This window comes from Pelophylax lessonae (genome assembly GCF_965119305.1).
Source record: "Pelophylax lessonae genome assembly, chromosome: 2".
NCBI lineage: Eukaryota > Metazoa > Chordata > Amphibia > Anura > Ranidae > Pelophylax > Pelophylax lessonae.
In genome coordinates this window covers 577223664-577237511 of record NC_138769.1, presented here as the reverse complement: position 1 = coordinate 577237511, position 13848 = coordinate 577223664, and the positions used below count along the sequence as shown (strand labels likewise).

General features: G+C 45.4%; 1 protein-coding gene across 2 annotated transcripts in view; it reads right to left on the bottom strand.

Annotated features, from left to right (window-relative positions):
* Window positions 1–13848, bottom strand: part of DTX3 (deltex E3 ubiquitin ligase 3) — a 145160-nt gene that overhangs the window by 19477 nt on the left and 111835 nt on the right. The gene's annotated exons all lie outside the window — the stretch shown is intronic.

Here is a 13848-nt window from a genome sequence, read left to right as displayed (position 1 = left end):
AAAGAAATACAGAACAAATATAAGAAGTATATAGCATGTTAGAACACCCACATAATTGCATGGGTACAATAAAAACACATACAAATCTGGTTTATTTTATCTGTTGGCATAAAAAAGGGAAAAGCCTTCAGCGTGTGATAAAGCACAGCATCAGGTAGGTCCCCCAAGCCAATCGCTTGACTGCAATCGATCGAGAGTCACCAAGGCATTCCCATATGCTGAGCTTTCTTTAGCGAAGAAGAAAGCTAACACAACAATTGCTGTAGGATTCAAATAATTGTACCATATGCAGAAGGGAAGACTAAGGCCCCTTTCACACTGTAGAGTCCGTCGGCGGACTCTGTTTATCTCAGCGGGGGATTGATACTCTGTCTCCGCACTGTGTGCGGAGACAGAGCTGTCAGGTCCCGCTGTTCTCTATGGGGGAATTGGATGGGAACGGACCGTCTGTCCATTCTCATCCGATCCGCTGGACGGATGGAAAATAGGGTTTCCATCCGTCCAACTTTGACGGATCGGATGTCAGCGGACATGTTTCCGCTGACATCCGATGCCCCAAAGAGATGCATGGGGCATCCATTCAGATCCGCCTGAAACACTAGCAGGCGGATCTGAACGGTCCGCCTGTGTGAAAGGGGCCTTAGGCTGGCCATACATGTTCAATTTTCTTGTACAAATTTCTGTTAGATTTACCACAAACCACATAATCAACGTGATGACGTGCAGGCTCCTCCCCCGTACGCGTTGCGTCATAGACTTCGTCAGCACGTCATCACGTCGATTCCCGGAGGCTACAGGCAGTGTTTAGATGCTTAGAAAGTCTGCACTACTTTAAGTGCTTGAAAGTGTAAGTGTATTTTCATCTTTATGTATAAAAATAGCCTTATAAATCAGAAAGCACTAGATCTCTTTTTATTTCCACACTGGATGCCTTATATACCCGGAGAGAGTATCTGAAGGCGGTGATAGGAAGGCGGACCAGGCAACTGTGATTATCCCAGAGTGTATTTTGACTCTCAGGAGTCTATTTCTAAGGTGAGCTGCTAATGTTTCACTAGTCACCAGGAGCACTTGGAGTGAAGCATGCAGCACCTTTGATCAAATTCACAGATGAAGATTGTTTTTCAGTTATTACGGTGTCACTTTTTTCACTGCGAATTGGGACTATTATTATCATTATAATCACGGTTTACCTTTTGATCCTATCACTTGGTATCACAGTCTATGGATTGATTTAGATTGATTGTGATAAGATTTGGTCACAGAACATATTCATATTTTTATCTGTAAGGATTGATTTATTCACTTGGCGCAGCAATATTATTTATTTATTTAAGTGGAAGTAATCCCTCCTATCGTTTTCAGCCAAGGAAGCTGCCATCTTGGCCTCTGTTTAATCGTCAACTGCCATAAAGCTGTACCTGTGATCAATTACGACACAAGCCATTGGATGGTTTGATTACGAGCACAAACACTGTGACAGTTACATTTCCAGCACGTGTCAGGAATGTAATTTTTTTTTAAATTGTTAAATCAATAGCTTTACTTCTGCTTTAAGCTTGGCCACACTTAGAGCAAATTTTGGCTGGTTCCTGATGAACAAGCCCACATTCGAGCTGTGGGTGGCCCTGTTGGCATCCTCCCACCAGACATCTTTCAACCTGAAAATCAAAGGAGTCGGCCTGAAAATTGTCATTCGAACAGCCACTTCATCTCACTCGATGTAACCACTGTTCAGGAATTCTGAGAGTTGCGGGTGCCAGCTGTTAGAATACAATAGTCAACAAAGAAGATTCCTCCATCCACGCTGTTTAGAGTGAAATCTTACAATGTATGGCCAGCTTTATTTTCTTTTTTTATAGAACTTTACTAAAAATGACAGTTTTTTTTTTCTCAAGGAACTTGCAACCTCCTGTTCTTACTTCATATCATAAATATCACCCAGAGGAAATCCACACAAACAATGGAAGGACATACAAACTCCGCCAGAACAGGCACCCCAGTGGGATTTCAGCAAGGGCTTTTAACATTTAAAAAAAAATCCAACTGGCAAAGGCTCAATACCGGTCATCTACAATGTATGAAAAGGTCATAAATGTAAAAGTAAAGAAACTGTGCAAAAGCAGCCAAATTCCAGTTGTCATTTTTCTAGTACCGGTTAAAATGCATTACAAATAATCTCCTCTCCCCAAAACATAAAAATGAAAACATTCTTTAAACAGGAAAATCAGTCCCATTTCTGTAACATTTTGGATATAGTGAAGAGACTGTATTCTTGTTGCTTGCGTTTTTGGGAAGATATCCCCTCACTTCTTGTTTGGTGACCATACAGGAAGTGTGGGGAAATTTCCCCCAGAGTGGCACAGACCGGCAAAACACTGGCTAGAGCTACAATTTACAGTACTCTAAAATAATGCCCACCGCTGATCCTTCCTCTGCTGCAGGGATCTATCCAGGGTACGATCATGATTTTTGTGAAATCCTGTCTTGGTCAAGCTCCATGCCATACCCATGCCATATAAATGTATTTAAAGCCATGTTTTAGCCTTGGATGAAGCAGGGAAAGCTCAGAACCTCTGCCAGGTGTTTCTAGTTACCTGTGTGTTGATGGGGAGATTCCCATTATTTGTGCTAGTGACCATTGTACTAAAAGTGCAATTAAATCAAAAATACTGAAATCAAATCTTCCAAAGAGCACACTTTTTTGGGTGGCAACCGTGTAAGAGAGCTTTTGCTCTACTTAAAGAAATGTCCCCTCATTTTCTGTTGTGTTCCTGAGACACAATGAGGAAATAAAAGAAAATGTCCCCTAAGTTTTGGATTTAGATATACAGTACTTTGATTGGAGCTGATCCCTTCCCTAAGCTTGCCACACCTCCTGGGTGGGGCTTTAACAATTTTATTGCTGCTGCCTTAAAGGTTTTTAAGGTGTCACCGATGGAAAATTGGATATCATGGTTTGCTTTCGTTTTGTAGACATATTGGCATATTTGGTGCCTATTTACTTGTCTCGGTCTTATTTTTTATAATCTGTTTTTTATGAGCAATCCTCCAAAGGGTAGGTGAGACTCACTCTCCAAACAATGGCTCAGGAAACGTTCCACTCAGCAGGAAAAATAAAGCAAAAAGTCCTTTCACTTTTGCCAGATCACCGGAACTTGGCGCTTTATGAACTTTTTTATGGACTTTGCACTGAGCACTTTTTTAAGTATGAGGGATTTATCTAGAATGTCTGTGTGAATACGCACATTATATTAATTAATTTTTATGTTTGTGCATTTGTATATTTATATTTTGATATCTTATTTGATTTTTTTTTTTTTCAAATTTTTTTCATGCATTTGCACTTTGTTGGATAGTGCAACACATTTTTTGTTTAACTGCAGAATTATACACCAAAGTGTCTGAGACACCTTTTTTTGACCTTACCATTGTGTAGGTCGGCGGTGGGAGTAAGAGGCAACAGAGACTGGTGGTGGGCAGGCAGCGGTGAAGCATTCCTGTGATTATGGTATTGTTGGCACACGTTTATAACTGCTGGGGCACAAACGTTTTTGGAGCACGCATGCAGCTCCATGCACGATAATAATGAAAAATTTGTGTGGACCCTATCACATTTATTCATCTATTATTTTATTAGTTATTTAATCATGATGGTCTGTGTTTAGAAGGTTATGAGGGATACCATTCCCTACATATGACATTTTTTTATGTTTTGTAATACACAATTGATATTTACTTTAGATTTATTAATTTTTGGATGGTGTTGTGCTGCACTTTTTTTGTTTTAACCGGTTGCCGGCCGCCGCACGACTATACACTGCGGCGGTCAGCCCCGGCCAGGCAGAGTGATGTACCGATACGTCACTTGCCTGTCAATTCCTTGTGAGCCAATAGCGGGCGGGCACGCGCCCGCCACGGCTCATTCACAGTGAAGTTAGTGCGTGTGACCGGCGGACCCGATGCCCGATCGTCGGTACAGAGGGAGAAAGTCAGGCGGCTGATGTAAACAAGCCGCCTGTCATTCTCCCCTGTGTAGAAACAGTGTTCAGACGGTTCTACTATGTAGGACCGTTGATCACTGTTCCTACACTAGTAAAGAAGAAAGCTCTGTTTGTGGGAAAAAAAGGACGTCAAATTCGTTTAGGTACAGCGTTGCACGACCGCGCAATTGTCCGTTAAAATCGCAAAAAAACCCTGGTCGGAATGGGGGTAAAATCTTCCAGGGCTCAAGTGGTTAAACAAGGATGTGCTTGAACTAGAGAGGATCCAGAGAAGGGCAAAAGAGCTAATAAGGGGGCTGGAGGACCTTAGTTATGAGGAACGACCACAAACATTAACTTATTCTCCCTGGAGAAGAGATGCATAGGACAGAATATTATTGCAATATACAAATCTTTACATGGCCACTGTGTCATTGGGAGAAAACAAATAAATCTAAGGTCTTTAAAGAAGACAAGGGCCATACAATGCAGTTCTAAAATTAGCATTTTAGCATGTTTGCAAAAAGAATTCAAAAAGGCTCTGCCAGCAAATGGGGTTAAGGCTACTATCTAAACTGGGTCAATTTGGTTTTGTTGCAGGCTAGTTGTTAAGGGTCCATTCAGACTAGCGCGACTTGTCAGCCTGAAAAGTCGAGCTCAGTCGCTCGCCATTGATTAGCACAGGACCCGTTCTAATATGAGCAACACAAGTCGCTCCGACTTAGAAAAAGGGTCCTGTACTACTTTGGGGCGACCTGGAGGCGACTTGCATTGACTTCAATTATGTGAAGTCCGTGCAAGTCTTCACAGGTCGCCCCACAAAGTCGGATCGTGCCAGTCTGAATGGGCTGTAAGTATCCTGGGAAATTTTGTTTGTTTTTGATGTTATGTGCTCCTTGCTACAAAGGCTAGTGATAGGTTGGGGTGGTTGCTATTTGTTTTTACAGCTGGCGAATTGGTGTGGGTATGCATTGGATACCTTTAGCTGCCATTGTGCTCTTGCTGGGTGTCCCGTGCATCCCTGTACCTTTAATGAGGGGTAGGCTTCCTCCAGGCACACCTGCCTTAATCTATCCATTCTTATATGTGCTCCAATTTAGGAGACTCTCAAAATGATAGAGTTAGGACTGCAGTATACTGGGGTGCCATGGCCACTGCAGCTTAAACATTTGTTTGCAAATGTGTGTGACTAAACCCCTTGTTTTTATTATGAACAGTTAGACAGGGTCAATTTGGTTTTGTTGCAGGCTAGCTGAGAAGTGAGCTGGAAAAAATGGATTTTTGTAAGAACTTACCGTAAAATCCTTTTCTCTTAAGCTCATTGACAGACGTAGTCTTCTTGATTCTCAAGAGCTGGGTTATGTTGTCTCCGCAGGAGTAGGACTAGGCAGAATGACAAAACGTTCTGGCTCCACCCTAGGGGGCAGTCCCTGAGGGTATATCCTCCCTCTCTCTGCTACAGGGAATCAGTTCTGTTTAAAGCAGTACAGAGAATTTAACCCAACCCAACTCAATGATAGAGGGGCGGGTACTACGTCTGTCAATGAGCTTAAGAGAAAAGGATTTTACGGTAAGTTCTTACAAAAATCCATTTTTCTCTATCGCTCATTGACAGACGTAGTCTTCTTGATTCTCAAGAGCTGGGACATCCATAAGCAGTGCCACAAATGAGGGGTGGGATTGACAAAATCAAATCCAATCTAGTAGGCCCAACCGGTGCCAAACTAGAAGTTTTAAAGGCTCATTATAAACAAAGAATGAGACTAAAAGAAAAAATTTTCCAACGGAAAAAAACCCTCGAGGTAGACCACTGGTCTCCTCAAATTGCGGCCTGCAAAACCTTGCGGCCAAATGAGGCATCAGACGATGCCATTACATCAACTTTATAATGTTTAGAGAAGGTATGCACCGACGACCAGGTAGCCGCCTTGCACACCTGGACCACTGACGCCTGATGGCGAAAGGCCCATGACGCACTAAGCGCCCGAGTGGAGTGCGCCCTAACAGGGAACGGGGGCTCCCGACCCTTAATAGAATAAGCCTGTACTACCGTCTGTCTGATCCATCTGGAAATGGTCGCGGCAGATGCAGGCAACCCCTTTTTGGGTCCATCTGGGATCACAAAAAGTGAATCCGTCTTGCGAAACGAGTCTGTCGTTTTCAAGTATACCCTGATCGCCCGGACCACATCCAAGGAGTGTAACGCAAACTCCCGAGGATGACTGGGCTTAGGACACAGGGAAGGTAATACAATCTCTTCATTCAGATGAAATTCTGAAACCACTTTTGGTAGGAAGGATGGATTCGGACGAAGAACCACCTTATCTCTATGAACCACCAGATATGGTGAACGACAAGATAATGCGGCCAGTTCTGACACCCTGCGTGCAGAAGTAATAGCCACCAAGAAGGCCACCTTCTGGGACAACGTGGGTAGAGGAATCTCCCTAATATCTTCAAAGGGAGGTTTCTGAAGAACCGACAACACTAAATTAAGATCCCAGGGGGGTAACGGCGCGTGCACTGGCGGAGCCAGATGTCGCACCCCCTGGATGAAATTCCGCACCAAGGAATGAGTAGCCAAAGGCTTCTGAAAGAAGATGGCTAATGCTGAGACCTGACCCTTGATAGTACTCAAGGCCAGTTTCTGCTCAACCCCTTGTTGCAGAAAAGCCAATAATCGACTAATCGAATAAGACCGAGGACGGAACCCCAAAGGTTCACACCATGCAATGTAGGACTTCCATGTGCGATGATAAATCTTTCTGGAAGTCGCTTTCCTTGCTTCAACTAGAGTAGGAATAACTGAAGCTGACAAACCTTTGTCCTTCAGCACCTGGGTCTCAATAGCCAGGCCGTTAAAGCCAGCGATCGTAAAGCAGGATGGAAGATCGGTCCCTGAGACAGTAGATCCTCCCTGAGAGGAAGTCTCCATGGGACGTCCGCCACCAGTCTGACCATGTCGGCGTACCAAGCTCGACGAGGCCAGTCCGGAGCTACCAGGATTACTGGGATTCCTTCCTCCTCTACCCTGCGAAGAAGTCTTGGCAGTAACGCGAGAGGAGGGAAGGCATATATTAGCTGGTATTGCCCCCACGGGGCGATCAGTGCGTCTGCGGTTTCTGCTAGAGGATCGCGGGAGCGAGCCACGAATCTCTGAACTTTCCTGTTGAATCGTGATGCCAACAGATCCACATCCGGGGTGCCCCACCGTAGGCACAACTGGTGGAAAACGTCTGGATGGAGGGACCATTCCCCCTGATCCAGGGTCTGACGGCTGAGATAATCTGCCTGCCAATTCTCCACCCCCGGAATGAACACCGCAGAGATTGCTGGAACAAATCGTTCCGCCCAGCGAAGAATGCAAGCCACTTCTTTGGCCGCTCGGACACTCTTGGTGCCCCCCTGATGATTGACATAAGCCACGGCCGTGGCATTGTCCGACTGGATCCGAACCGGGCTGCCCTGGAGCTGCTCGGTCCAGTGAATCAGACAAAGTCTGATCGCTCTCAGTTCCAATACATTTATCGGTAATCTGGATTCTTCCGGGGACCAAAGTCCCTGGACAGATAACTGACCGAGAATTCCTCCCCATCCGGATAGACTGGCATCCGTGGTCACTATCGTCCAATATATTGGCAGAAATGACTTTCCCTGGCTGAGCATTGGAGACCGAAGCCACCAAACCAGAGACTCTCTGGTCTGTTTGCTCAATCGGATCTGATTGTCCAGGGATTCCGGATTCCGATTCCATCTGAGAAGAATCTCTTGCTGAAGAATTCGGGTATGGGACTGGGCAAATGGCACTGCTTCGAATGAAGCCACCATCAACCCCAGAACCCTCATGCAAGTCCGAAGGGAAGACCAGCTGTTGGACAGTAACAACTGGACTGCTGATTGAATCTTTCGAAGTTTCCCTACCGGAAGAAAAACTCTTGTCCTGACTGTGTCTAGAATTAGACCCAGATATTCGAGCCTCTGGGTGGGAACCAGAAATGACTTTTGCTGGTTCACCAGCCACCCGAATTCCTGTAAAGAAATCATAGTAATTTCTATGTTTTGTAGCAAGGTCTGAGGAGACTCTGCATGAAGCAGAAGATCGTCTAGGTAACCTAGAATCGATATACCTCTTTGGCGCAGAAGTGCCAACATTGGGGCCAACACCTTTGTGAAGACCCGCGGAGCCGTGGCGAGACCGAAAGGTAACGCCACAAACTGATAGTGGTTTTCCTCTACGGAAAAGCGTAGAAAACGCTGATGTCCTGCGAAAATGGGAATGTGAAGATAGGCGTCCTTGATGTCTATGGACGCTAGGACATCCCCTGGATGCAGGAAGGCTGCTACCGTGCGAATGGACTCCATTCTGAATCTTCTTATGTTGACGAAAGAATTGAGCGCTCTTAAGTCCAGAATTGGACGCACTTTGCCCTCTTTCCTGGGTATTGTAAACAGGTTTGAATAAAACCCTTGAAACCGTTCTGTCAAAGGAACGTGGACTACCACTCCTTGTTGTAGTAGATCTGTGACTGCTCTCCGCAGATCTTCTAGACGATCCGGAGATAGTCGGATATTGGAAGGGAAGAATCGCGCCGGTGGGAGAGATCGAAACTCGATCTTGTACCCTGACTTTATGACTTCGCAAACCCATTTGTCCGGGATTCTGGAAAGCCATGGATCCGGGAACCGGCGAAGACGTCCCCCCACCCCAGTTATGGGTGGGGGCGCACCTTCAGGCTTTGGATGGTTTATCTTCAGGTCTGGAGGGGGCGGGCTTTTGCTTGCCCGACCAACGACCCCTGACGCCTCCTGCAGGAGCTTTGGAGGACTTAGTTTTTTCACCCGCTGGACGAAAAAACCTCTTGTGAGCAGAAAAAGAAGGCCCTCGTCTTTGACGAGTTCCTCTACCTTTAAAATTTTGCGGTAAAAAGGTGCTTTTTCCACCGGTGAGATCCTTAATGATCTCATCTAAGTTGGCTCCAAATAGACGCTCTCCTGAAAAGGGGATATTAGCCAATGCTTTTTTGGAACCTTGGTCGGCTAACCAACCTTTTAGCCACAGTGTACGCCTGAGAACCACTGCTGAGACTGATGCTCGCGCCATTAATGGAGTGGCGTCTAACGCCGCATCACATACAAACTGTAACCCCTGTATCATTTGTTCCAACAAATCTGATACCGCCTGAGGGACTTCTTCTAAGTCCCGGCGTAACCACTTGGTCCATTCAGTTACAGCCTGCGAAACCAGACCAATAGCAATTATTGGCCTGAAAGCTGATCCAATCAAGGAAAACATGGTGCGAGACATAGCTTCTATCTTGCGATCCACTGGATCTTTAAAAGACGGAGCGTCTTCTAAAGGAATAACCGTGGCTTTATTCAATCTAGCAATAGGTGAATCCACCACAGGTGGTTCTGTCCATTTCTTAATAAGGGTTTCCTCAAACGGATAACGCCTGTCAATGCGTTTAGAAATATTAAAAGTGCGTTTTGGCAGACGCCATTCTTCATCGATTGGATTGCCAAAACATTTGGGCAATGGAAAAACCTTTGCTACTTTGATGCGCTTTTTAGTCCCAAAAGGGATCTCAGTTTCAGCTATTTCTGATGGAATACCCTGTAACCTTAAAGTCTCTTGAACAGATACAATGAGTGCGTTTACCAACGCTTCCTCTCGGGCTATGGCGGATGCCGAAACATCCTCCTCACTGTCTGAAGAGACAGGACCCGAGACACCAATACCAGATGAAGTACCTGCAACTGCAGAAATAGGCTCAGAGTCTGAATCCGAGGTTTCAGATAATAAGGGGTTAGGCGGGGGTCGCTTTCTTGCGCCCTGTCCCTGACAAGCCACTTCCACCCGGGACACAAAAGTTTCCATAATAGCTGACAAAGATTCAATTGTCAATGGGGTGCTGGAGGATCCCGCAGACCCCTCGAGGGGATCCGGAGGAGATACATGAGTGGCAGGGTCCATGTTAATACAGGACACTTTTGCCAGCAAAAACAAAAAAACTTTTTCTCTCTTTTTTTTTTTTTTTTGTGTGTCTCCCCCTAGCGCAATAGCGCCCCTCAGAGTACCTGCTTCTCGATCCCAGAGAGAGAGAGAGAGGGACCCCCAAGGCTCACCAACCGATGCAGTGCAGTTTCCAACAAACTGCAGCCAGCGTCTGTCTTACACAGACTGGAAGGAGCTGTTTGCTTTTTCCCGGGCAGAAGGCGTGGCTCCGCCCCCTGTGTACGCCTTCCGGCGTTACCAGCCCTCCACGAGGAAGCTGGGCTCACAAAACATGGCCGCCCCCATAGAAGAGACATAAGACTCCAAAAACATGGCGGCCGGCGTGACCTGAGGACATATATGCATTCGGTCTACGGCAAAATGGCGGCGGACCGCCGATATCGTCTTCCCAGCACATCCACCTGCACTCTGCTGAGAGGTGACATATGGATCTACAGAGATACACTGCACATAAGGTAGGATTATATCTCCTATGTCTGCTGTAATGTTACAGTCTGCTGGGTAGAGTGTTAGCTCTTGAACCAAGTCCACTTCCCACAAACACATGCTGTATTACAAGGGGGACTTGTAAGTATCAGATATATACTGACCATATATGGAGGGGCCCATAATATATACTGCCTCATAAATGAGGAAAAAAGGGAACGTTTACTCACCATACCGAACCGACAGGCACCCTCTCTTCACAATACCCTCTCCACCGGGGTGGGGGTTTGTGGACGCCTCGACTCTCTGGTCCTGGCGTCCAAGCGAGCTTTTAACTCGCAAAGTCAGTCCCTTTACTGGGACTCCGTCGCGGCCGACTCAGCGCACTGGTCTGCACGCGCTTTTAGGCAGAAACCGGGGTGACCACTGGATCTCAACATCCAGCCCGTCGCCCGGCCCCGCATACTTACTTGAATATGTCGCGGCCGACCAAGCGCAATGCCATGGTCTGCACGCGCTCGTAGGCCGGCTGGGGTGACCACAAGTGTCGCCCAGTCCGGCATTTTTGCTTGAAGATCTCACAGGAAAAAAACACTGGAGAAAACTACCTAAAAAATGTCTTTTTCTTAAAGAAAAAAAGTCTTGCCAGGACCAAAAGATCCCAGCAAGGAACTTAGGTCCTTACTCCTGACTAGACAGAAAAAAACTGATTCCCTGTAGCAGAGAGAGGGAGGATATACCCTCAGGGACTGCCCCCTAGGGTGGAGCCAGAACGTTTTGTCATTCTGCCTAGTCCTACTCCTGCGGAGACAACATAACCCAGCTCTTGAGAATCAAGAAGACTACGTCTGTCAATGAGCGATAGAGAAATGTTGTTTGTTTTTGATGTGCATTGCCCTTCCATGCGCTTCTTGCTACAAAGGTTAGTTATAGGTTGGGGTGGTTGCCATTTGTTTGTCCTAATCTCTGAACTGCAGGTATGTATTCACCAACCACTCTAGAAAGAATTGTGTTTTTGCTGAAGGACAGAGCCTCTTTAGGAAGCAAAACAAAGAATGATTTATGAAAACTGCAGCAAAGTAGAGCAGTTTGCTGCAATTTTCACTTATCAGCCCCAATGACTGGCTGCTATAGGCAGAGCTGCTGTTAGAAATCGCGGGGTCCCGTACAGACTACCTGGCAGGGCCCCTCAAGAAAATATTAAAGATATATTTAGCTTAAATTACAACAAAATCACTATTATCAGACACAAATATAACATAACTCGCATAATTCCTGCTAAATCTAAAAAAAAAAAAAAAAAAAAAAAAAAACTATGTTAAATAAAAAAGAAGATGAGATGAGAAAAATATACAGGCTGGGCAGTTGGAGCTCAGTGATCAGAGAGACAGAGAGAGAGAAACAAAGTTATAACTTACAAATAAACTCCTGAGCAGAGATAAGTGCTGGGAGGGGGGCCCACACAAGGGAGGGGGATTAGTGAGGGACGACTGTCTCTTTCTCAACAGATAAAAGCTGATAGCCGGGAGAGGGACAGATCAGATTCAGGTGCTGGAGGAAGATTTCTGTATTTGTTGTCCATCACTAATCCCCCTCTCTGTGTGGGCCCCCCTGTGTGCTCGGGCCCCCTACAAGAGGACTGGTGGCCCCCCCCTATCAGCTGCCCTGGCTATAGGTCACACAGACAATTTCTTTTTAGACTAGTACGATTCTTAAAGCGGTAGTATACTCCGCTATTTGACTTTTACCTACAGGTAAGCCTATAATAAGACTTACCTGTAGGTACAATTAATATCTCCTAAACCTGCACGGTTTAGGAGATATTCGCCCTGCATGCAGCCGCTGACGTCAGCAGTGCATGCACTCTGAAGCTCCTTTCCGGAAAGTGAAAGTGCCGGAAAGTGAAACTCCGGCTCGCATGCGTGCATGTGATGTCATCACGGCTCCGGCCACTCACAGTGCCAGAGCCGCCGAACCAGGAAGCGCCGCCGAGGCAACATGACAGCGCCCTTAGCATTGTCCGGGCGACCGTGTCAGGGCTTTGTTTTAAGGTAGGTATTTCATAATGAGCTGGTATGCGATGCGTACTAGCTCATTATGGCTTTGTCCTGCAGGTTTCTTTTTTTTTGTATTTTTTTAATGAGTATACAACCGCTTTAAGCAGAATTTACTTTTAAATACTAAACACTTCAATGCCAGGTTATTATGAAGCGGGATGCATCAAACAAACATTTTTAATATACAATACACAGTAATCCTTTTCTTGGCTTATGTATGTCCCATTACTCCTGAGTCACAGTTTAGTGGCAATAAGCCACAACACACATTATAGGTTCCTTGGGATGGATTACTGTTGAGGTGTATATAAAATGTCCCATTGTGTAACTGAATAAATAGTCTGTGAGCTCCAGCTAAGCTTTAAAGATGGATTAGAGGTAGTTGGAAGAAATTGTTTAATAACCTGGCAGGGAAACGGGAAGAAAGTCATTTGTATTTAGGAAAGATATACATGTCATCTATGAGAAGTATTGGGCTCACACAAGCAACCATTACACTTTTATCAAATGAGATTTTTCTTCATTTCAATTGATTAGGTCATTTTTTTTTAAAACGGTTTTACTTAAGCCAGTAAAGGAAAAGCAAGCCTTAGGTAGACCGAGGGAACATTTAAATTCCATAGTCAAAAATCTTAACTTAGCACAGAACAAGAGAGGTTAGCTCCTCAACGTACTTTGTCATGCCCACCATGGAGAAATCAAAGTACAAAGTACAAATGGTGCATCATTCCATGTTTGCTGAATGTGAACAGAGAAAGGATCACTTCTTTTACCTATGAAATAATGACCACTTCTTTAGAAGTTTAATGTATTATTCTGGTCATTTCCAAAAGATCCTCCACTCATTACTCATATGGCAGGTGGTGTCAAGCTCCATTTCATCTTGGGTCACATCAAGCATTATGGTTGCCCTCAATGGGCAGGTTGTATCTGTAAGACTATATAAATTTATCCAGGGCTTTTTTTTCTCAGACAGGAACTCAACCAGGTACCATACCTTCCCCCGCGAACTTCAATGAATGGTGGGTGTGGCCAAAATGCACCAACAATGGGAGGATCTTAAAGGGGGAAAAAAATTCCAGGAGTGCGTTATGTGTGGAATTCAGGGATACGCTATGTACAGAGTGCAGAGTTCAGGAATACGCTATGTACAGAATGCAGAATTAAGGGGTGCTCTATGTAAAGAAAGCAGTTTCAAGGGTGCCCTATACACAGAGTGTAGAGTTCAGGGGTGCGCTACATACAGAATGCAAGGTTCTGGGGATGCTCTATGTACAAAGTGAAGGGTTCAGGGGTGCGTTGTGTACAGAATGCAGAGTTCAGGGGTGCACTATGTACAGAGTGCAGGGTTCAGGGGTGCGCTACG